The sequence below is a fragment of the Balaenoptera borealis genome (genome assembly GCF_965194805.1).
Source record: "Balaenoptera borealis genome assembly, chromosome: 11".
In the NCBI taxonomy this organism is placed as follows: domain Eukaryota; kingdom Metazoa; phylum Chordata; class Mammalia; order Artiodactyla; family Balaenopteridae; genus Balaenoptera; species Balaenoptera borealis.
This window is the reverse complement of record NC_138868.1, coordinates 110,778,047-110,799,388: the sequence shown is the minus strand read 5'-3', so window position 1 is coordinate 110,799,388 and position 21,342 is coordinate 110,778,047. Positions and strand designations below refer to the sequence as shown.

The 21,342-nt window shown below is 49.7% G+C and overlaps 1 protein-coding gene and 1 long non-coding RNA gene across 6 annotated transcripts in view; one reads left to right on the top strand and one right to left on the bottom strand.

The window, feature by feature from the left end:
- Positions 1-21,342, top strand: part of OPCML (opioid binding protein/cell adhesion molecule like) — a 1,243,265-nt gene that overhangs the window by 615,848 nt on the left and 606,075 nt on the right. The gene's annotated exons all lie outside the window — the stretch shown is intronic.
- The window catches only part of LOC309605343, a 161,122-nt gene continuing 154,919 nt past the window's right edge, over positions 15,140-21,342 (bottom strand). Inside the window, exon 2 of the long non-coding RNA XR_014231348.1 lies at positions 15,140-18,883. This is a non-coding gene — a long non-coding RNA (uncharacterized lncRNA). The remainder of the gene's footprint in view (positions 18,884-21,342) is intronic.

Below are 21,342 nucleotides of genomic sequence, written 5' to 3'. Positions count from 1 at the left end.
CACATACCATAAAATGTATCACTTTGAAGTATGTAATTCACTGGTTTCTAGCATATTCACGAGGTTGTGCGTCATCACTCTTAGTTAATTCTAAACCAGTTTTGTCACCGTTGAGGAAGTCCATACCCTTAAGAGTTATACTCCCCCCGCCCTCCCCACACACACACATCAATAGCTTTTGTCTTCCGACTACTTTACTTATTTTGCCTATTCCGGTCTAAGTGCTGTGGGTCAGCACATAAAGCTCTTCTAGGGATATAGAGGAGAGTGACACAGGGCTGTCCCGGATACACCATTTTGACCTAACTACTTACCTACTCTATGACTTTGGACGAGCATTTTATCCTTTCTGAGCCTGTTTCCCATTTATGAAATGAGAGGATTGGGCCCTTTCAGGAAGATTTACTCTTGGATTTGCAGGATCTTAGGAATAGAAGGCTTTACAGGAGGCCCGTGAATGCTAAGTCTTCAGAATTTTGAATGAATGTTGATTGGTGACTTTTTCTGGAGAAGAGTCCAAAACATTTAGCAAAACTATAAAAGAGCCTGGCACCGTCCCCATCACTTAAAAAATGAACAACTGACGGAAGTGACAACGGAGCACTGTTACAGCTCTAACATCTCATTTTTGTCCACTTTTCCCATTTGAGGAAACAGTTTTGGGGCATGAGTTGCCCACATCACAGGGCAGGAGCAGCGGCACACAGCAGACGTCTGATTCCTGGGCCAGTGATGTGTCTTTAAGCCCCTGCTATGGCTTTGAAAGAATGTGTGTTTTGGAATCAGAAAGGTCTTCAAGTCTCATTTACACATCAAAATATGCAACTCATAATACTAATGGCTTGGGACAATAAGAGGATTTTCCAAAGGGGTCCCAGATACAGCAAACACTCAGTAAATCACATTTTTATCCTCACTCACTCGACTTGTGAGAAGGGATCATGGCTAATAAGTCTTTTACAAAATACACAGTACAAATATTTATATGTGTGTACATATATATATATATCTCATTTTTTTCTGGCTGAGTGGAATTGCCCACATGTCTCAGCTCTCCTTACCTCGCTCTCCTTGAAGCACAGCAAAACCTTTGGTTGTCCTGATCCCTCTCATTGCTTGGACTGGGCAAAGCCATGCCCTTCGGTGAGATCTCAGGGGCTGTGGATGTGCTGCCTGTCTTCATGCTTCACACACACCAACACGGTGTATTTTCTTTTTGCAGATGAAACATATCTGGGGTCTGTGTACAAACATACTCTGTCATTTGGCCCTTTGAGAAGGTGCACTGAGAACCCACGTTCTTTCTCCTGAGCTCCCTTTTCGGGTGAACTTCCATATTCATCTTGATGGGTGGTGTCAGCTACAAATTGGCACTTGCCATCTACCTCTACAAGAATTAAATCACGTGCTGCGGCAGCTGCTGACTTTCACCACCCCCTGAAAGGAGCTCAGGGTGGAGAGCAAAAATGAGGCCCTCTGTGCTCGGGGCGGGGGGGGTGGGGGGGGAACTGGCAGAACAGGTCTTCAGATAGATATTTTCAGGAGCTGATGTTATGAGCCCAATTCTCGTACCTCCTCATGTCTAGAAAAGCACTAAAATCCTTCATGGTGATGTCTGCTCCTTGTGACTAGCAGTAACCTTCACGAGACTAGCAGAAATCTTCTGCAAAAAATAAGTGCTTGATTGCATGTATTCCCCCTTCACCAAAATCACATGCATACTGACCTTCCCCCCGCCACTTCTTTCGAGCAGTTTCTCAGAGCTATCTGAAATGCTGTCTCCCAGGCTATAGTCCTCATTTTGCCCCAGATAAAACATAACTCACAACTCTCACGCTGTGCATTTGTTTTTAAGTCGACAGTGGGGAGGAGCTCAGTTTACCAGGGAAGGATGTGGTGCATCTCAGGAGGTTGGTGGTTGCCCCTAAGTTTGCAGAAACATCTCGAAGTTCAGGGTGTGACCTCACCCGCCCGCCTGGTCCTGACAGAGTCCAAAAACCAACATCAGTCAACCCTCAGCCCACGCACCCTCAGCATCATGCCACACAGTTTTCATCCTTGTGCTTTCAGCTACCTGCCCTGACCACCCAGACAGCAGGAGCCCAGGCAGTGGGAGATAATTATAATATTAGCTTAGACACAACATAATTATAAAGGAAACTGTTGATAAACAACATGGAGTTATGCATTCCCAAAATCAACTGACTATTACTTGGGTTGTATCCTCTTTAGGGGTTAACCATACTGCTGTTCTGTCCCTAGGGTTTGACATCTGAGAGTGCAGATTGTGTAACCTTGTCCCTTTGTCCCCACACTGGAGAACCCCCGGCTGGGCTTCTCGTCACCCACATCCCCAGGTGGAGACCTGTATCCACTTTCTCCCGAGGAGAGCTGGGTTGAGGTTGTGAAAACTTGAGCCTAAATGGACCAGTAGGAGAGAATTTAGCAACTAGCAAAAGCAGGGCCAGGGGTTTCAGGAGCTTTAGACAAACAGGGACGACAAGGAGCAGCAAAGCACAGAAAATTGACATTGAAAGTTGCATGTTTGAAAGACACGACAGCCTTTGCTTGTTGTAGAGCTAATTACTATGCAAATTTATGCTAATAAACTCAGCCTCGAATGTTGTTGAGAAGCTGCATTTTCCCCGTTAACATAGCTGTAATGAGAGGTAAATTTGTAATGCAGATGCCCGAGGTAATATATCCTAAATCACTTTATGGTGTAAAGGACTCTCTCTCACCCCACCCGACACAAATGTCAATTTAACTTAGTTTTTGCTTTGCATATTTATTGAAGCTTTATTTATTGTTAATATGTACTAAGGATACCAACTAAACAGACCCCACTGCTTGTTAGAAGTGGAATTGAGCAGAGAGCTGGGGTTGGCGTTTGCTCATCAGGAGAGGGTAGAATTTTCTCTCCTCCCAGCTAGAGCCGCCATCAGCTGGGATGATGCCAGCACCGCTCCGGGGCCTCCCTTCTCCTCTGAGCCTGCTGTCAAGTCAGGCTCTGCCATGAGCGGGCTGCCCGATGATGGTATTTATTGTAGGGCATCTCTGGAGGTAAGAGTCTTTGTCACCTCTGCATCTGCGTGTGTGGTACTGCCCAGAGCTGCAGAAGCTCGCTCCTGCCCACAGGGAAGGGCGTGGGGTTCAGGTGGCACCAGCTGTCGCCTTGGGAAGCTCACACACACCCTCACCCACATCTTCACACCCTCCCCAGGCAAGCTCACACACGTGCGTGCACTCCGGCACTTTTTCTTCTGATAGTCTTTAGTCTGACCGTCTTGTACACGTCCTCTCTCGGTGTTTACACTCAGCTCAAACACGCACAAATCTCCACTCGCCCTGTGCCCCAGCTATGGTCCTGCAGTACCCCCGACTCTTTTAGGAAGGGGACAGGGTATGCTTGAAAAGTTTCCTGCAAGTAATTCCACTGTTGGGCGAGGAAACAATGGCACTAAACCATGAGTGATCCTCTAGTTCTGGTTCTGTCACTTTATAAAAAAATAAAGTGCCTACTGTGTGTCAGGATACAGTGTGAAGCATTTCACTTGCGCTGTCCCTTACTTGGCAGTGACCAGTATGTTGGTATGACGATGCTATTGGGTTGGCCAAAAAGTGATGTTTCGGAAAAAACCAGAACGAACTTTTTGGCCAACCCAATATTTTGGAGACCAGGAGACTGAGGCTTTGTAGCCTTAAATACCTGCCCACAGTGATTCATTTACTACACACAGCAGACAAAATTCAAAGGTATGTTTATCAGGCTCCAGAGCTCATGGTCTTTTCATGGCACCATTCTGTTTCCTAACTACTATCTCAGCAAATTTGAGTTTTTGTTTCTTCTGTAGCTTAAGAAGTTGGGTTTGATGGTCTCAGAAGTTCTCTGATCCCTCTAGCTCCAAATTATATGATTCTGTGGTGATGTTAAGTGATTATCTCCTGATCCTAATCGTCTCCTTCCATCTTTTATCGTGAACTAAGCTTAAGCTAGTGACTTGTGCAAAGATCCATGGCTGAGGCCGCCGACCTCTTCAGTTACTGTGTGTTGATTCGAGGGCCCCTGAACCTCAGTTATTCTGTCTGACCCCAGCGTGGACAAATGGACCTATAAAGAATCTGGGCTGACCGAACACAGGAAGATGCAGACCAGATGTGTTAATTCAGGTATACATAGATTCAGGGCTTGCCAAGATGTCCACCTGTTACAAAATGTCAGGGGCCTAAAATTTTCCTCATTAGCATAACTCCTGTGAATCAAGTTATCCTGGCAGGCCCCTCTGTGAACATGTAAATTCACAGGGTGCAGGGCAGTATATCAGCTGTTTGTGCGGGTAATTCAGAGGCGTGTATTTAGCAGAAACCAGAACCTAAACAGGGAAGCACCAAGAGAACAGAGCCGTGAATTTTGATGAAGAAACAGGCTGAGAACTGGCTTTTGTTTTTTACCATATGGAAATAAAAACCCAACTAATAAGGATTTTTTGGTTCAGATCTATTAAGGGAAACAGTCATTTTGTGGCAATTTAAGGGAAAATTATCCAAGCAGATTTCAGGGGCTTCCTCACCTCCCTGTACCCAACCCGGCCCCAATTCTAAGTCTGTCCCCAGTAAACCAGAACGTCTTGATTCCACTTTAGAGGTTCAAACTTCGGCTTAAGGAACTAAACTAGGTTATAATGCTGAATCTGGAACCAAAACACAGTCTGTCCACATCCATCTCTGATACTTTAATATAAATAAGCTTATCAGATCAATTTTAGTTGTGACAGTGTGCTGAGAAAAGGCTTTAAAAAGGTGTATTGTTTCATGTTTAGAAAGGAAATATATTTCTCTGTTAAAAGTTTTAAAAATGTGAAAATAGTGAACAATATAAAGAAGGGAATAACAATTACGTATAACTCCACCCTCAAAGATAACTGTCCTTCAAACCTTGCTATGGCCCATGGGACAGAGTGAGTAGGGTTTTGTCTGAATGTATCAGGAACATGTTCCCAAAGCAGGATGGACAGCGTGGAAATGGGTGGACCTGGATATGAGCCACACAGGGGTCAGGGGTGGCCGTGACCACCCTTGAGGCCACAGGACAGCAGGACAGAGCAGTGACAGAGGCAGTGAGGGTGTGTTTCCAGATGGCACCCGTTCTCCACCTCGCCACTCTGCAAGCTGTGCTCAGGTGCAGAAACGTGTTTGCATGACATTCAAATCCCTTCTCCTCTCTGCGTCTTACTTTGCTCCTTGGTAAAATAGGCAGACTAGTACATCTCTTAAGCTTCCCTTCGGTCTGTGGTTTGTTCCACTTGAAAAAGGAATTGAAATTCTGCTGGCCCTGAGTTCTTTCAAGGGTTCGGTCAGCGTCAAGCATGAGAACGCCCAGATTCAAGAGTTCTTCATTCCAAACCCCAGGGAGTCCCCCCCAAATAGATGAGTATTTGTCGCTGTTGAAGAAACATGAGCGATGATTTACAAGAGGAAGAGCCTGGCGTCTGGACCCAGACAGCCCTATTCAAGTTCAAGGTCACCCTTTCCTGCTGTAGATTTCTGAGCAAACAGCAATGGCTTCCGTTCTGTGAGCCTCAGATTCCTGGTAAATAGCACCAATTATACATACTTCAAAATATTGTTATAGAAATGTGTAAGTACATCCACATAGCATGTTCCACAGTTTCTAAAGCACTTTATGCCATAAGTGAGCAACAAGGTAAAGAATAAGAACTGATTTCTTAGAACCAAATGTAATCGCTTCTTTTAGTAATTTTTTTTTACTGTTTGGTGGTTTTGCTTTTCAGATAGCTTTCACCTGTATTATCTCCATACAGCTTTACAAGGATGGGGGTTGGTACACAGAACCGGAGGTGGCAGGCTTAATTGATGGACGAAGGGGCCCGGGATATCCCGACGGTTTGCACAGGGTTACGTAGTGCCTCCCTTCCATATGGTTCTGCCATCAGATCCCAGAACTGGATTTATCCTGTTGTATTGTAAACACTGCAAAAGACTCAAAGCAGGCTCTGAGTTTGGTTCCTTGAACTAACGAGAACCTCAGTCAAGTCTCAGACCCTCTGGCCTGGGGGCCTCTTCTGTAAATGATGCAGTGGGCCCGGAACTGGCATTTTTCAAAGGCTCTTTTCAGCGCTGTTATTTTGAGTGTTCCCAGAACGTTTCTACATTTGGGAGGTGCCTGTAGTTGAGAGTCCCAGTGTGCTCACCGGCTGTACTATTGGTTCCCGCCCAGGAAGAAGGCCACCAGCGTGTGTGGAGGTGGGGTGAGCAGGGCACCCTCTCAGCCGCTCACTCGCCTGTACGCGGTCCCCTCCTTGGTGGGCAGTGGTGTAGACAGAGCCGCGGGCACCGCAGTCCCAAGATGGCAGCTCTTCTTCCAGCCCCCGAGGGATGGGGCGCAGGGCCTTTCTGGCCCTTGTGCCCGGAGAGGATGGCTTTTCTTGCCAGGAGGTGAGGAGTAAGTAAAGGAGCCTCCCCTCGGGCTGCACACGCAGTGTGGGGAGGATGCAGCCACAGGGAAGGGAGCACCCAGGACAGGACAGGACGGCGCCCGAGTGTGGGTGTGGGACACGGCCTGAGCCTTGCCCCTCAGGGCAGAGTCAGGAAGGCTTGATCTAGGATTTGAGGGGTAAGAGTTTAGGTGGTCGGAGGGGAGAGAGCAGGGCTCTCGGTGGAACAGCACGGCTGTGAGCACGCGTGGGGGGGGCTCAGCTGGCCTGAGACCCCGGCATCCCAGCCTGGCTGACCACGCCGTGGCTGGACTTCAGCTCTGCCCTCGTCCGTATCAGTCCTTGTGTCCACACAGAGGGGCCCTGCAGGGAGAGGCTGGCAGGGGGCCTTTGTGATCTAGCTGCCTGTCTGGAGAGACGGCAGACGAGAGCCGCACTGTCAGGGACCCCAGGGCCGGTGGTGAGGTGCGTCCCATGTGCCTGGCTGTGGCCGCGGTGCTCAGCGGACACACGACAGCATCCCTACGCGGGAGGAACGATGCGCGTGTACACACCGCCTGTTTCCATCATCGCGCGCACCCCGGGCCCTCGGAGCTGTGCGCAGGCCCTGGACGTGGCCCATCCCGGGAAGACGGGCGGGCCGAGGGCAGCTCGGTGCCCCCGGGACACAGCACGTCCTCCACCTCCACGGGGCCCCTCTTTAATGCCGCTTCTCCCTCTGACCGTGTTAGCCTCGTGGGCGTCACGTACGCTGCTTGGAAGTGCAGTTTCCCGATTTGTCCCGCGTCCGTGTCCCCAGTGGAGCTGCCTGCCCTGGGGCTACGCACAGGGACACCTCCTTTCCCGGCAAGGACCCTGCTCCCCAGGGGGCCCTCAGAGCGCCTCAGGTCGCACGTCCTGCCCTCTGCCGCGCGGCGCCTGCTGGTGTGCCCATCGCCTCTGACCCCTGGCCACTCCCCTCTCCCTCCCTGGTTTAATTTTCCTCCTTGTTCTCGTCACTGTTGGACGTATCGCACACGTTAGGTCGGGGTCGTGGTATTCGTGTACCTCGGGGATGGAATATAGGCTCCATGGCGGAGACCTGTATCTGTTTTGTTCAATGTTGTGTTTTCAGCTTCCGATAATGTCTTTGTAAGTAGATAAATACACCCTTTCTTACACCCACTACGTACCCCACGTCGGGCCATGCGGTCACAGAGGCGGAGGAGCTCCCTGCCCTGCACGCTTGGGGTCTGGGGTCTCCTCCACATCCCAGGGCAGCCCGGAGGCCCACTCACCTGCTCTTAGGAAAGGACCAGCTTCGGTGCCAGCCCACCCGGGAGCAGGGTTTCTGGAGGCTCATGATGGCCGGCAGTGCATTTCCCGCCACGACCCATCTAGAACCGGGGTTGGGGGGGGCACTAAAGAGAGGTGGCCTCTGATGGCCGCACAGGGACTCCCAGGAGAGAGACACGGGCCCTGCTTGGCCCAGTGTGCGGCTTCCTCTCCCCGTCGGGCCTGCACACAGGCCACGCTGTCCACTGTGATTCAGCCGCAGGACACAGGGGACCCTGCCCTTCGGAGGGGCCAGCCTGCCGCCGCTGTTCAGCTGATGGCGCTGGCTTCTCCCACAGAGGAAGGCCGTCTACACCTGGGCCTCAGCCGGGAGCCTGCGGGGTGACGTGCAGTGCTGACAAGTGCCCACTGAGTGGAGTCGGTGCTCCACGAGTGAGCCAAGACGGGATGCGGAGCCGGCATCACTTACTTGGTCTCCAGACTTCCTCACAGGAGTCCCTGCTTTCCTGGTCCCCTCCACCCTCCCCGGGGCTGTCTGGCCCCCACCCTGTCCTCGCCCTCCTTTGGATCAGGGCCGCTTCTTGCCTTTGCCTCGGGCCCGCTCCCTGCAATAGTCCCAGAGACGAGGGGCTTCAGGACACAGGTTTTTGTTTTTCTTTTGTTTTAAGATTTGAAAGCAGTGTTTCCCAGCCCGTCTACAACTGACACATCAAGTGATCAAATCCTGTTCACCGTTACCGGTTTGACAAAAACATCCAGGAAATTTTTCTCAGCTCAGAAGCTGCTTTGCAAATCTGTCTTGTATTAATGATCACAAACGGCTCTGTAAATGACCTTTTTAGAGCACGTGGCTGAGGAGAACCTTACAGCATACATACAGGACCCAGTCATCGTACAGATTCTATTAAAACGAGCGCTAGTGCAGACATGCTTCCCAGCGAGGACGCACGAACGGCACAGAGAGCCTCGCGGAGCCCGGGGAATGTGCTCCAAAGACCTTTTATGAGAGTACGGTGTACCTTTCCTGTTTTTGGCACCACGGGAGGCTGTGTCGCCTGCTGGACTTGACAAAGAGACGTGAAAGGTGGAAAGAGCCCCTGGGGGTAGCTGGGGCCCCAGGGGAGCAGCCACTTGGTTAATTCTCTCTCGCTTTTTGTATGACGCGAACCGTCTGTCCTGGCTCAGAGCCGTCCCGTTCTGCTTGCCTGTTACAGACAGAATGGCCAGGAAGGGGCAGGAAGGATGGACCTGCCCACCGGCCTGGCTAGTCTCTGGATGGACAGATCTCACGGTATGAGCTGAGTGAGTGCCTCGGATATAAAAAGAGGACAGCACCATCCCTAAAAACCCAGACAGGTGCAGTGCAGTGACAGGCACTAGGCAGATTCAAGGCCGGTGAGACTGTCTGTGCAGACAGCGGGTCCTGCAGGGGGGCCTGCGAGCCCCTGGGCTGCCGGCGGGCTGCACGCGGTGGTGACAGGAGCACAGCAGAAGTCCACTCCTAGAGCCCGCGCGATGGATGGATTACAGCCGAGCAAGGCAGCATCTGGGGCCCGGGAGCAACGCCTGGTACCGTTCTCAGAATTGGTGCCAATGGTACGGCTGCTAAGACAGCCCCAACTCAGAACTGGGCCAGGCGATCCGAGCTGAAGCAGCCACAAGGGGGGCGTGGTGCTTCCTCCTGGGACGCTGTGGTCAGTCCTGGGCTTAGTGGCGTGCGAACATACACGAGGGGTCAGGAGACCTCATCTGTTGGGAAAGCAGGGACGCAGGGCAGGAAACCAGGCAAGGCAGGACAACCTGGGCCAAGAGCTTTACATGAACCCTCTACATGGAAATCCTCAACTGGAAACTGACGTGTTATAAGAAAGGACGACTCTAAGCCCCCGTTTTCTTAGATCCTAGTATTTGCAGGTTAACTGTTCTGGGAAACTTCTTGGGCCTGTTGGCGTTAGCGGCGGCATCCTTCAGGGTAGGAGAGAAGGCTCTAGACACAGCTGGTGTTGACTCTGCCTCCACCTACACACAAGGACCCGTGGGACCCAAGACAGTGATGGCTCAGCAGGTGACCACGGATCCCCTTTCACCAGGGTGTGGGCAGTGTGGGAGAACCGAGGTCAGGCAGCTGGGTGGGCTGAGCGCAAGGGGTGGGTGGGGTCTGGACTGAGGGGTTTTCCTGCATCCTGACGGGGTTCTGAGTGGAGGCTTGGGGCCCGAGCACCACTGAGGTTAGCACAACACACACCCTGGAGGTTACACTGAGCACAGGCCAGACTGAAGGACCTCCTCTAAAAATCATCTTTACACCCATTTCTAAGAAATTTATTCTAAAACTCTTGTTAGCATCCCTTCTTGCTGCCGAAGGAGACCCCGTGTCCCCTCTCATTGAGCTTCTCAAAGGTTCCACCAACCTTCTCAAATTTTCTAGCTCCCACCACCCTTTCTGATTTTACTTTCTTGTGGCATTTATGGACGTGCCCAAGTGTCCATGGATGGTAAAAAGAAAGGAAATGAAAGCAAGGGCCCTGCCTAATCATACTTGCAGAAGAGTTTGGGCAGGAGAGGCGAGAAGGTTTCTTTTGCATAGAGCACATTAAAATAATGTATGGAGAACCTCTCCCAGCTAAGGAAGTGGTCAAGATGACAGGATCAATCTTTAAAAGAATAATGTTTTCAAAATCAGGTTCCTTGCCCTCAGATCCTTTGATGTATGAGTGTGATAGTGGGTAGGACACACAGTGAAATATACATGAGCTTGCCTAAGACGAGAAGAGCTGAGTAGAGGGAATATTAGTGTTTACATCAAAACTCAGTTGGAGCGCTGCTTTCAAGATGATGGTTTGTTAGGCTGAGTGCGGTTTAGGCCCACAAGGCTGTTTCCTTCCTGTGTCTGGGAAGCCCCCCATCCCTGCCAGGACCCCACTGTCCATCCACTGCCCACTTCCTTCCTCCCCAGATCCAGGTATAAGGATGCAAACACATCCACAGTGTGATTCCTTCTTTGTGGCTGTCCATTTTACAGGCTGTAAAGGAAAAAATAGGAGGAGGTAGAACCCTCTGGACACTGCCGGCAATGCCTTCGCTTTTTGGAGACTTAATCAGACAATTTTAAACAGACAAGGCATTAGGACAGAGAGGGCTTTTTTTTTTTTTTTTTTTGGCAGAAAATCAACCAAAGAGATAAGCAAGCAAGAATATCTTCCTCCTCTCTCTCCTCAGCCTTTATTTCTCTTACACACGCTTGACGGGAATTCAACCACAGTGAAAGACAAGTGGTGGCAAAACTGACCTTGTTTGGGAGACCCAGCTTGGTAAAAGCAGCTTCTGCTGCCGGATGCAAGCTGGCAGATTCAAGCTCGGATGCAGGCAGAGTTTGGCATGAGCACCATCTCTGCAAGCAGCAAGTCCCCCTCGACGAGCATTTAGCAACAGACGGCTGCGTGCAGATTTCCAGGCCTCTGCGTGGCACCCGAAGAGGTGTGCTTTTAAATGTCGTAGAGCATCCTTCAGCATCTTGAATGGGGAGGCTTCCTCCCAGCGGGGTGCCTGCTTTTCTCGCCCAGCCGCTCCTCTCAAGCTGCACCGCAGGATGGCTGCAGGTGCCTTGGCCCCGCGGGACCAGCGGGCTACAGCGGGCTGACCGCCTCCTCGCCTCCACACCTGCTCTCACCCAGCATCCCCTCCTCCCTCAGGGTGATGGGCACAGAGCAGGCAGTTCTGAGCACGAAACTGCACACAGGTGCTAGGTTCTATTTCAGGAGTGGAGGGGAGCGCCTTCCATGCGTGGCTCTGACAACACGTGGCTATTGTGATGTGTCAGAATCGTTGCTTTCAGACTCAGGTGACACAGAGCCCAGTGATCGGGAGTGGAGGGATGGTTCCCGTCTAACAGCTTTGTGGTCTCTCTTTATCCCAGTAGTGGATGTCCTTGCTTCTTTCTTGGAAGCTGTGACGCCTGAGAGGATGGGAGGCCGGGGTTAGCAGACGCAAACTATGACATTTAGGATGGATAAACAGCAAGGTCCTACTGTAGAGCGCAGGGAACTATATTCAGTATCCTGGGATAAACCATCACGGAAAAGAATATGAAAAAGATTGTATATATGTGCATAACTGAGTCATTTTGCTATACAGCAGTAATTAACACAACATAGTAAATCAACTATACTTCCGTTAATAAAAGAAAAAAAAACAGAAAAAAATGAAACCTGAGAGTAGAAAAGGAGAAAAGAGAGGAGGGGGTGGAGAGAAATGGAAGAATTGGAAGTGACCTCAAAAATTCTTTATCCTAATTCAGTTTTTTTGAAGTTTAGGATGTGAGAGAGCCAAAGAGAGGAATAGTTTAACAGAGGTTTTATAGAATGTTGGTGGCAAATCTAAGATTCAAAATCATGTCTCTTGACTGTGAATATCCCCAAAGTTGTCATCAGAAGAGTCTGCATATTAGAAGCTGTAAAGACAGTGGTGGCTGATAAAAGTTTCCCCCAAATTATCATTTTTACCTGAAAGCTCAAATTTTAGCATTGACAGCAGATACTGGCAGGTGTTTTCCATGAGGTGATGCTTTTGAGAAGGTGACTGTCAAGGACCCACGTCTGAATAACCGTAGATGGTCTGTCCTTCATTCAAGTAAAGATCACGCCCCAGGAAGGCAGCCACTGGCACGGCTGGCAACGCGCACACAAGGGCAGGTCCGTAAGGCGACCACAGCCCAGGGTCAGGGAATGTCCCCTCTCAGCACTCATAACGCTGTGAACTTTGTACTCGAGAGCTGAGATTTAACACATCTTTTTACTGTTTAGTGAAGGATGCTCTCAAGCGCCGCAGGCTCTGGGGTTCTCCTGTGAACGCCGGGGAGACGAGCAGGCACAGCCAGCACGCTCCACGGCCGAGACCTTGGTTTGTGCCGAGGCTCTGGCGGTTTTACCCACTGTTGCTTTTGCATCATCAGTGTAAATATCAACACAGTGAAAAATAAAGAATATCTTAATATTATTCTGAAAATAGTCTGACCTCACAAGAACCCAGAAAGTTCTTGGAGACCCTGGGAAATCTAGGGCTCAGCCTTTGAGAACCACTAAATTAAAGAATCACAGGATCCTCTGGGGACCAAGGCTCTGGGCCCAGAAACTCTTAGGTGTCTTTTGTCGGAAAATAAGAGGTGTTAGTGCGGCAATACAAATTCCAGGCAGGTCCGTAGTATTCATCTATGATATTACTGTGCTGATCTCTGAATGATACAACACAGAAGCACTAGTGCCTACCGTTGAGTCATTCACCCAGGAAGCCCCCAGACCGTCCTGGAGGAGAACCTGGTTAGTTTCAATGACAAACGATTGAGGTCTTTGCAAAATTACCCCGGGCCTGACGCCTACAGCACAGCTCCCCTGGCATACTCGTTCCTGGTTCAGCCGTGGCCCCAGGTGACCCCGGTCAGTGAGGAACCCACCCCGGGGTGTCTTTAAACACCAGGCTTCCTTTGTCTCCTGAAGTGCGATTAATTATTTATGTCTGTTGAATGTAAAGACATCTTGCCATTTTATTTTCATTTTTAGCTTTGCAAATGCTTAGGTCGTATGTCAACAACTCTCAGAAATCTGCATCAACTTGGGCTAGAAGTGGGAACGGGTTGCTGCTGCCCCCTCCTGGGAGACGCTGCGAAGCACACACGGGGTGGGGCTGGGCGCTGTCGCTGGGTAACTCCAGTGGCTGTGGGGTGGGGCGACTGGCTTCTTCCTGCTGAAACGGGAAGGCCCAGGCACTGTACCATAAGACAGAAGTTGAGGCAAGAAGAGGTCCCCTGGCTTGTTCCCTGACGTGCCGTGTTCTCCGTGGAGCGCGTCTTGGCCGTCCTCCTGGCTCCTCCTCTTCAGCTTCAGGGTGTCACATACATTAGGAGGCTCCGCATCATTGGTCCTCCTGTCCAAGCCCTTCCCTCCGTCGGGAACGCTCTCCCGTTGCCTCTTGCTTTCTGAGAAGCTCCTACTCATCCTTTTACACCTCATGCCATGTCACCACCTGTCAGAGGTCCCTTGTCATAGCCCTCATTCTACCTGAGCAACTCAGAATCAAGCCCTTCCTCCTTTATGTTTTGATAACTTCAGTCATACTGTGTTTAATCATTTATCCCATGATGTTATACTTAGTTATTTACCTAGGTTTGCTACTCAGCTTAAAATTCTTCGAGAGCATTCCCAAATGGAAATGAGCTTTGGGTCGGGTATGGGCCAGGTGTTGGGTCAATACTGAGTAAAACAGATGTACTGCCAGCACTCGAGATATTCCCAGTGGTGAAGAAGGCAGATAATAACCAGTAAACATAAAGTGTACTCTGATGTGTTATAAAAGGTAACAGGCATACAGTGTTAGAGGAGATAGGGATTTGTGTATTACAGACACTGAGAACATTATTGTGTACAAGGTAGGAGTTCAACACATTTTGCTTAGTGAATATATCCTAGTTGTGCACTTGAAGGCTTGACAGGGCCCTACGGAACCCAGCGGGTGTTATGGAAGAATGTGTAATGAGCGAGCTGTTACAGGGATGTGGGCAGAGTTCAGGAAGGAGACATGATGATGAGGCTGGTGTGGGCGGTGGCTTTGGAAGAGCAACTACCCAACAGGAGCTGGGCTGTGGGTCCCCGGCTTCTCGCTCCACCACCTCCCATCTCCTGCTGGGGCATCCACTGGCCAAACCCAACCAGAAGCTGAGGGCAAGGGAACCTGGCTGATGTGTCAGTAGAGGTTGGTGTCCGAGGGCACAGAGCGGGTCGGGTCGGGAAGAGTGGGGAGGGGCTGGAGAAGGAGTCCCACCAGAAACAGAGTAGCCAGCACGCGTGACTGAGCGAGCGTGCGTCGCATCGAGGCAGCCTTCGGCCTTGCATCATTCTGGATCAAACTCCACGCCACCTTGGGCTCTGCACTGGTCCTTCTGGTGACAGCGCTTGTACAAGGGGATTCCCTTAGGACCTGGGACCAAGTACTTGGCATAGGACTGTAGCTACCTGTGTGCAGGCTGTAGAACCCCGGTCACGTACAACTAAAGACAGAGAGTGAAAGCACATGAGACCTCCTGTCTCTCCCCTGGAGGCATTGCCAATCTGCTTCAGGAAGAAAACAATGTCCATGAGTGAGATTTCACAGTATGTCATATATGACAAAGGTTAATATAAAGTTATCTGAATACTGCACATGCCTGAGGGCTTGGCAGAGATTAGGCGTGATCAGAATCAGGTTAAGTTAATCAGGTATTAACGTCTCAGCTGTAAGATAAAGTCCACTTAAACTGAGTTTGAAGGAATGTTGCCCCACTGTAAGAACAGACATCTTCCCCAAACATTTAATATTTGGAGGAATCCTCCAAATTACAAGAAAATTTCATAGTAGGTTTATTCTTTAATGTGTCCTCGTTTATTTCCATTTTCACTGGAAGAGATATTCTCTCTACTCTCAGAAATTTACTGAGTCTGGGGGGAGATTTGACATTGATCTGGCTTACCCCATCCATTTCCAATTCCTCAGAGACTCTCAACAGGTATTGATGGAGATGTTTATGCAGTTAATCATTCTGTCGTCGTGTTTGCTCTGCCTGTCTTTTTTCCTATTAGGACATGAGTTCGTTTATGAAATGACAGTCTTATATCAGATGTTCAAGAATGACCACATGACTTTTTAGTAGATACCAAATAGAGCATGAAATGATTTCTAACTCATCCTCCGGTCCCCTCACCTGCCAGCCTCCCCGCTCAGTCCATGATGGTTGGGCTTACTGAGTAGTTTGAATGCCAAGTTTTAAAAAATTATTATTTCTTCTACAATAAAGGCAGCTTACCCCAGGGTAGTCACCACTGGGAAGTACGTTCCTCCACTCCAAGTTCCCAGAGCCGACTGAAGGGGCTGGTGGGACTCTCCAAGGTGTGATGAGTAGAGGGGAGACTCGGACGTCGCCTGCTGATGGGCAGGTGAGAACAGTCCATGCCTGTTCCTTTAAATCCCCGCACGTCTTCCACCTACGCTGATGGGATGTTCATCCAGCCCACGAAGGCAGCCAGCCAGTCGCTGAACATGAAAAATAAGGAATCTAAAGAAAATAAGGCAGAATACCAGAAAGGGAGTGAATGGGGGTGGGAAAGACACTCCTTTGGGTGGCACGGTCGGGCAAGGCCTCTCTGGGGAGGTGACGATGGAGCAAAGGCTTAGCCGATGGGAAGCCAGCCTTGGGAAGACCCGGGAGAGCCGTGCTCCAGGCAGAAGGAGATGCAGGAGCCAGGGTGGTGTGTGTGAGGACGCCCGAGCACGTGGGGTGTGACCGGAGCCCCCAGGGAGGGGCAGAGGAACGGAGCGTGCCAGTGGTGGTCAGAGCAGCATGCAAACACCCACAAACCAAGGTCGCATGGGGCATTTATAAGGAGTTTGGATTTTAGGCATAACGGGAAGCCCTTGGAAGCTTTGCAGGGGCAGAGGTGTGACCTGATCTCTCAGTGTGAAGGGGCAGATGTGAGCGTGGGGGCCCGTGGGGGCCGCTACATGGTCCTGTGCTGGGACTCACGTGGAAGGGGTGGAGCAGGTGAGATGGAATCAGGTCCAGGATACGTTTAAGTCAGAGGCTGCACCTGCCGATGGGCTGGACGCGCAGATAAGGAAGAGAGGAACCAAAGATGCCGTTCAGGGTTCTGACCCAGGAGAGTAGGAATGGGGATGCCCTTTACCAAGGCGGAGGCTCCACGAGGAGAAGCAGGTCTCGGGGTGGAGGAGGATGGTTAATGAGCAGGTCAGTGTTGTTGACGGAAGAGCCCTGTAGACATCTGGGCCACATTGTCCTACAACGCATGATGGAGGAATCGACCCCCAGGGAGAGTCTGCGACTAGAGGCACACATTTCAAAGCCATTTTCCCAGCTATAGACTCAACAGGAAGACCCAGGAGTGGATGTAGAGATAGATGATCCAAAAAAAGGAGGTAGAGCCAGCAGAGACTGAGAGAGAAGGGAGAAGAAGAGGCAAGTGAGGTAACGGCTTCAGGAGAAAGAACGTGTCCACCGTGATACAGGTACCGAAGGGCTGAGGAAAATGAGAGAAATTTTAATCATTGTTTTCGGCACAATGCAGTTCATGGGCGACCTTGACAGTAGCAATTTCAAGAGTATAACGGGAACAAAGCTGATTGGAGTGGGTGGAAATCAGGGGCTAGAAAGTGAAAAGTGCAAAAGAGAGCATATGTGATTTTTAAAAAAGTTTTATTGTGAAGGGGGGCAGGGAACCGGGGCGATCGCCAGCGGGGTGGGTGTGGAGCCCAGGAAAGATGGTCATGTTTATGATGATTACTGTGATGATAGCCATTACCATCGTGATCACAAGGACCGCCATTTATTGTGTAGCTAACACATGCCAGGCCCGTGCCAAGCGCTTCCCATGTGTAATCTTATTGCATCTTTCAGCAAACCTGTGGAGAAGGCTCTGCTATTGTTATCAGTTTAGAGGTGTGAGAACAGAGGAACCAGGTCCTAAGTCTGCTGATAGACCTGAGAGCTCAACCTAGCTGTGTCTGACACCAAATCAGAGTGTCTTAAACACAGCAGATGGATATGTTCCCTCTAAGAGACCAGCTGAAAATGAGTGAAGTTCTTAACTGGACTTAGTCAAGACCCATTTTGGTTGCAGGGAATAGAAGCCCAACTCAAACTGGCTTAAGAGAGATAAGTGAAGGAGATTAATTCATGTATCTCAGAAATCCAGAAGTAGAGTTGACTTCAGGTATAGCAGAATCCAGGGGCTCACACAGGGTAATTAGAATTTAGTCTCTATCTCTCAGCCACTGGGCTCTGCTTTCCTTTCAAGATTCCCAAGCAGGTTTCTCCATGTGTTGGTCTCTAGCAGCTCGAGGCTGACTTCCAACAGTCTGGAAAATCCAGGGTCAAAGTCACAGGTAGGGGTGGTTCTTAGTGCACGGCCTGTGTCACTGTCACCTGCCCGTCTCAAACAATATCTATCCTGGGGACACCTGATGACCTCATGCCTGCCTCCAGAGCCACGAGGACTGTTGTGGGTGTAGAGCTTACTCTCCAAGGGAAATATCTAGGCACTATTAACCAAGAAGGGGATACTGGGCAGGCAGCAAAGGGCAGATGTCCACTAAACCATGGTGTGTTCAGATGTTCACTCTTACAGCATCAGGGTATGCTTCCAAATGCTCTACCGGAAGATAAGTTCTGTGAGGACAGAGGCCTTTCCAGTCTTGTTCACCAAATGCAGTTCTGAGCGCAGCGAATGGCACATCATAGGCTTGGGTTTAAACGTACATTAACTGAATGAATGAGTGACCTTAAGTGATTCATCTGTAATGCCGCCCCCTTTCATTTGCCTTGTTTACATTATTTTATTTTTAGCTGGAGATCTCTTCATTGTATTTGAAACTCATTACATTTCTGACCTGTAGTTCTCCAACTCTCCCAGGCTCTTAGTTTATATGGAAATAGTGTATTCAATTAATGTCCTACTCTTCAGAACAATGTTTTTAATGTTATTTTTTTCAAAGGGGAAAAACTACCTTGGTACAAAAACCCCAGCACTCTCTCTGATGTCCCTGGAGGGTAAGAACATGATGGTTTAGCCAGAACTGAAATCCCCACAAATTCTAACGAAGCTCTGCTTTGTCTGACCCTCCCGGGGTTTATTTCCTCCCCACTGACTCTGGAGGGTAGAGCTCTGGGGAAAGACAGGTGCATGACAAAAAGCTGTTTGGGTGTATTTGCTTCTGACGGCAGTGCCTGTGGCAGAACTATCCGTCTGGAAAGCTCTCACGTGGGTGGAGAGAGGAACGTTGCACTATCCTCGTAGACTAGGTGAAATTTTGCATGTATGGAGTGCCAAGGTGAGGATGCTGAAGGGCCTTTAATTGCATAAAAAGACATTTGAATTTTGTGTAATGATTGTGAGGGAAAGGCTTATAATAAAAAAAAAAAAATCAGGAAGGTCAGTCTCGTCCTGCATGAACTTAATGCCTTCTTCCCAGTCGTTCAGAGACTTTTTTTTTTTAATTTATTTTTATTTATTTATGGCCATGTTGGGTCTTCGTTTCTGTGCGAGGGCTTTCTCTAGTTGTGGCAAGCGGGGGCCACTCTTCATCGCAGTGCGCGGGCCTCTCACTGTCGCGGCCTCTCTTGTTGCGGAGCACAGACTCCAGATGCGCAGGCTCAGTAGTTGTGGCGCACGGGCCCAGTTGCTCCGCGGCATGTGGGATCCTCCCAGACCAGGGCTCGAACCCGTGTCCCCTGCATTGGCAGGCAGATTCTCAACCACTGTGCCACCAGGGAAGCCCTAGAGACTTTTTTAAATAGTAAAACGTTATGAAAGGGACATGGAAGAGAAGCATGGCCCAGTACATAGAACGTGGACGGAAAGGGGCAGTTTGCCATGAAGACAGAGAGTGTGGGCTCCAGAGTGTCACTGCCTGGGTGCAAACCCTAACTGTCCCCTTCCTTAGATGCCTGCAGGCGAGATGCTAATCACCTGCTTCTCAGTTCCCTTATTGGTAAAATACAGATAATAAAATAGTGCTACTTCCAAGGTGCTGGACATCAGTTCATGTGTTTAAAGCGTTTAAAACTGTGCTTGGCACATAGAAATCAATACGTGTGTGCTTATTTCTATTGTTATTATTTTGAATGGGAAAAAGATGGGAATGTAAGTATGAGTGTGGAGGAAATGATGAGCTTTGGTCCGAATCAGCCACGGTGTGTGTGTGTGGTGTGTGTCTGTGTGTATGTATCAATGTATGTGTGTGTGTGACTGTGTGTGTGTGAGTGTGTGGTGTGTGCGTGTGTGTGGTGTGTGTGAGAGTGTGCATGTGGGTGCATGTGTTTGTGTGTGAGTGTGTGTCCATGTATGTGTGTGTGCAGGTGTGTGTCTGTGTGTGTGAGTGTTTGGATGTGACTGTGTGAGTGTATGTGTGTGAGTGTGTGTTGCATGTGTCTTTGTGTCTGTGTATGTGTCCATGTATGTGTGTGTGCAGTGTGTGTGTGGTGTGTCTGTGTATGTGTGGTGTGTGTGTGTTTGTGTGTCTGTGTGTGTCCATGTCTGTGTGTGTATGGTGTGAATGTGTGTGTGTGGTGTCTGTGAGTGTGTGTCTGTGTGTGGTGTGTGTGTCCATGTTTGTGTGTGTGTGGTGTGTGTCTGTGTGTGTGTGTCTGTGTGGTGTGTGTGTGGTATGTGTCTCTGTGTGTCCATGTATGTGTGTCTGTGTGTGTGTGAGTGTGTTTGTGTGTGTCCATGTGTGTGTGGTGTGTGTGTGTGTGTGCAGTGTGTGTGTCTGTGTCCATGTTTGTGTGTGGTGTGTGTCTCTGTGTGTGTCCATGTTTGTGTGTGTGTGTGAGTGTGAGTGTGTGTGGTGTGTGTGTGTGTGTGTCCATGTTTTTGTGTGTGTGGTGTGTGTGTCTGTGTCCATGTTTGTGTGTGTGTCTCTGTGTGTGTGTGGTGTGTGTGCCTGTGTGTCCATGTATGTGTGTGTGTCTGTGTGTGGTGTGTGTCTGTGTGTGTGTGGTGTGTGTCTATATGTATGTCCGTGTGTGTGGTGTGTGTCTGTGTCTGTGTCCATGTATGTGTGTGTGTCTGTGTGTGGTGTGTGTCTATGTGTATGTCCATGTATGTGTGTCCAGTGTGTGTGTGTGTGTGGTGTGTGTCTATGTGTACGTCCATGTATGTGTGTGTGCGGTGTATGTGTGTGTCCATGTGTGTGGTGTGTGTCTATGTGTGTGTCCGTGTGGGTGGTGTGTGTCTGTGTGTGTGTCCATGTATGTGTGTGTGCAGTGTGAGTGTGTGTCCATGTATGTGTGTGTGTGGTGTGTGTCTATGTATGTCCATGTATGTGTGTGCAGTGTGTGTGTGTGTGGTGTGTGTCTGTCTATGTCCATGTATGTGTGTGCAGTGTGTGTGTGTGTGTGTGGTGTGTGTCTGTGTATGTCCATGTATGTGTGTGCAGTGTGCGTGTGTGTGCGCCTGTGTGTGTGTGGTGCGTGCCTGTGTGTATGTCCATGTATGTGTGTGTCTGTGTGTCTGTGTGTGTGTCCATGTTTGTGTGTGTGCGGTGTGTGTGCCTGTTTGTCCATGTACGTGTGTGTGCAGTGTGTGTGTGTATGTCCATGTATGTGTGTGTGTCTGTGTGTGTGGTGTGTGTCTGTGTATGTCCATGTATGTGTGTGCAGTGTGTGTGTGTGTGGTGTGTGTCTGTCTATGTCCATGTATGTGTGTGCAGTGTGTGTGTGTGTGTGTGGTGTGTGTCTGTGTATGTCCATGTATGTGTGTGCAGTGTGCGTGTGTGTGCGCCTGTGTGTGTGTGGTGCGTGCCTGTGTGTATGTCCATGTATGTGTGTGTCTGTGTGTCTGTGTGTGTGTCCATGTTTGTGTGTGTGCGGTGTGTGTGCCTGTTTGTCCATGTACGTGTGTGTGCAGTGTGTGTGTGTATGTCCATGTATGTGTGTGTGTCTGTGTGTGTGGTGTGTGTCTGTGTATGTCCATGTATGTGTGTCCAGTGTGTGTGTGTGTCTGTGTGTGTGGTGTGGGTCTGTGTGTATGTCCACGTATGTGTGTGTGCGGTGTGTGTGTCCGTGTGTGTGTGT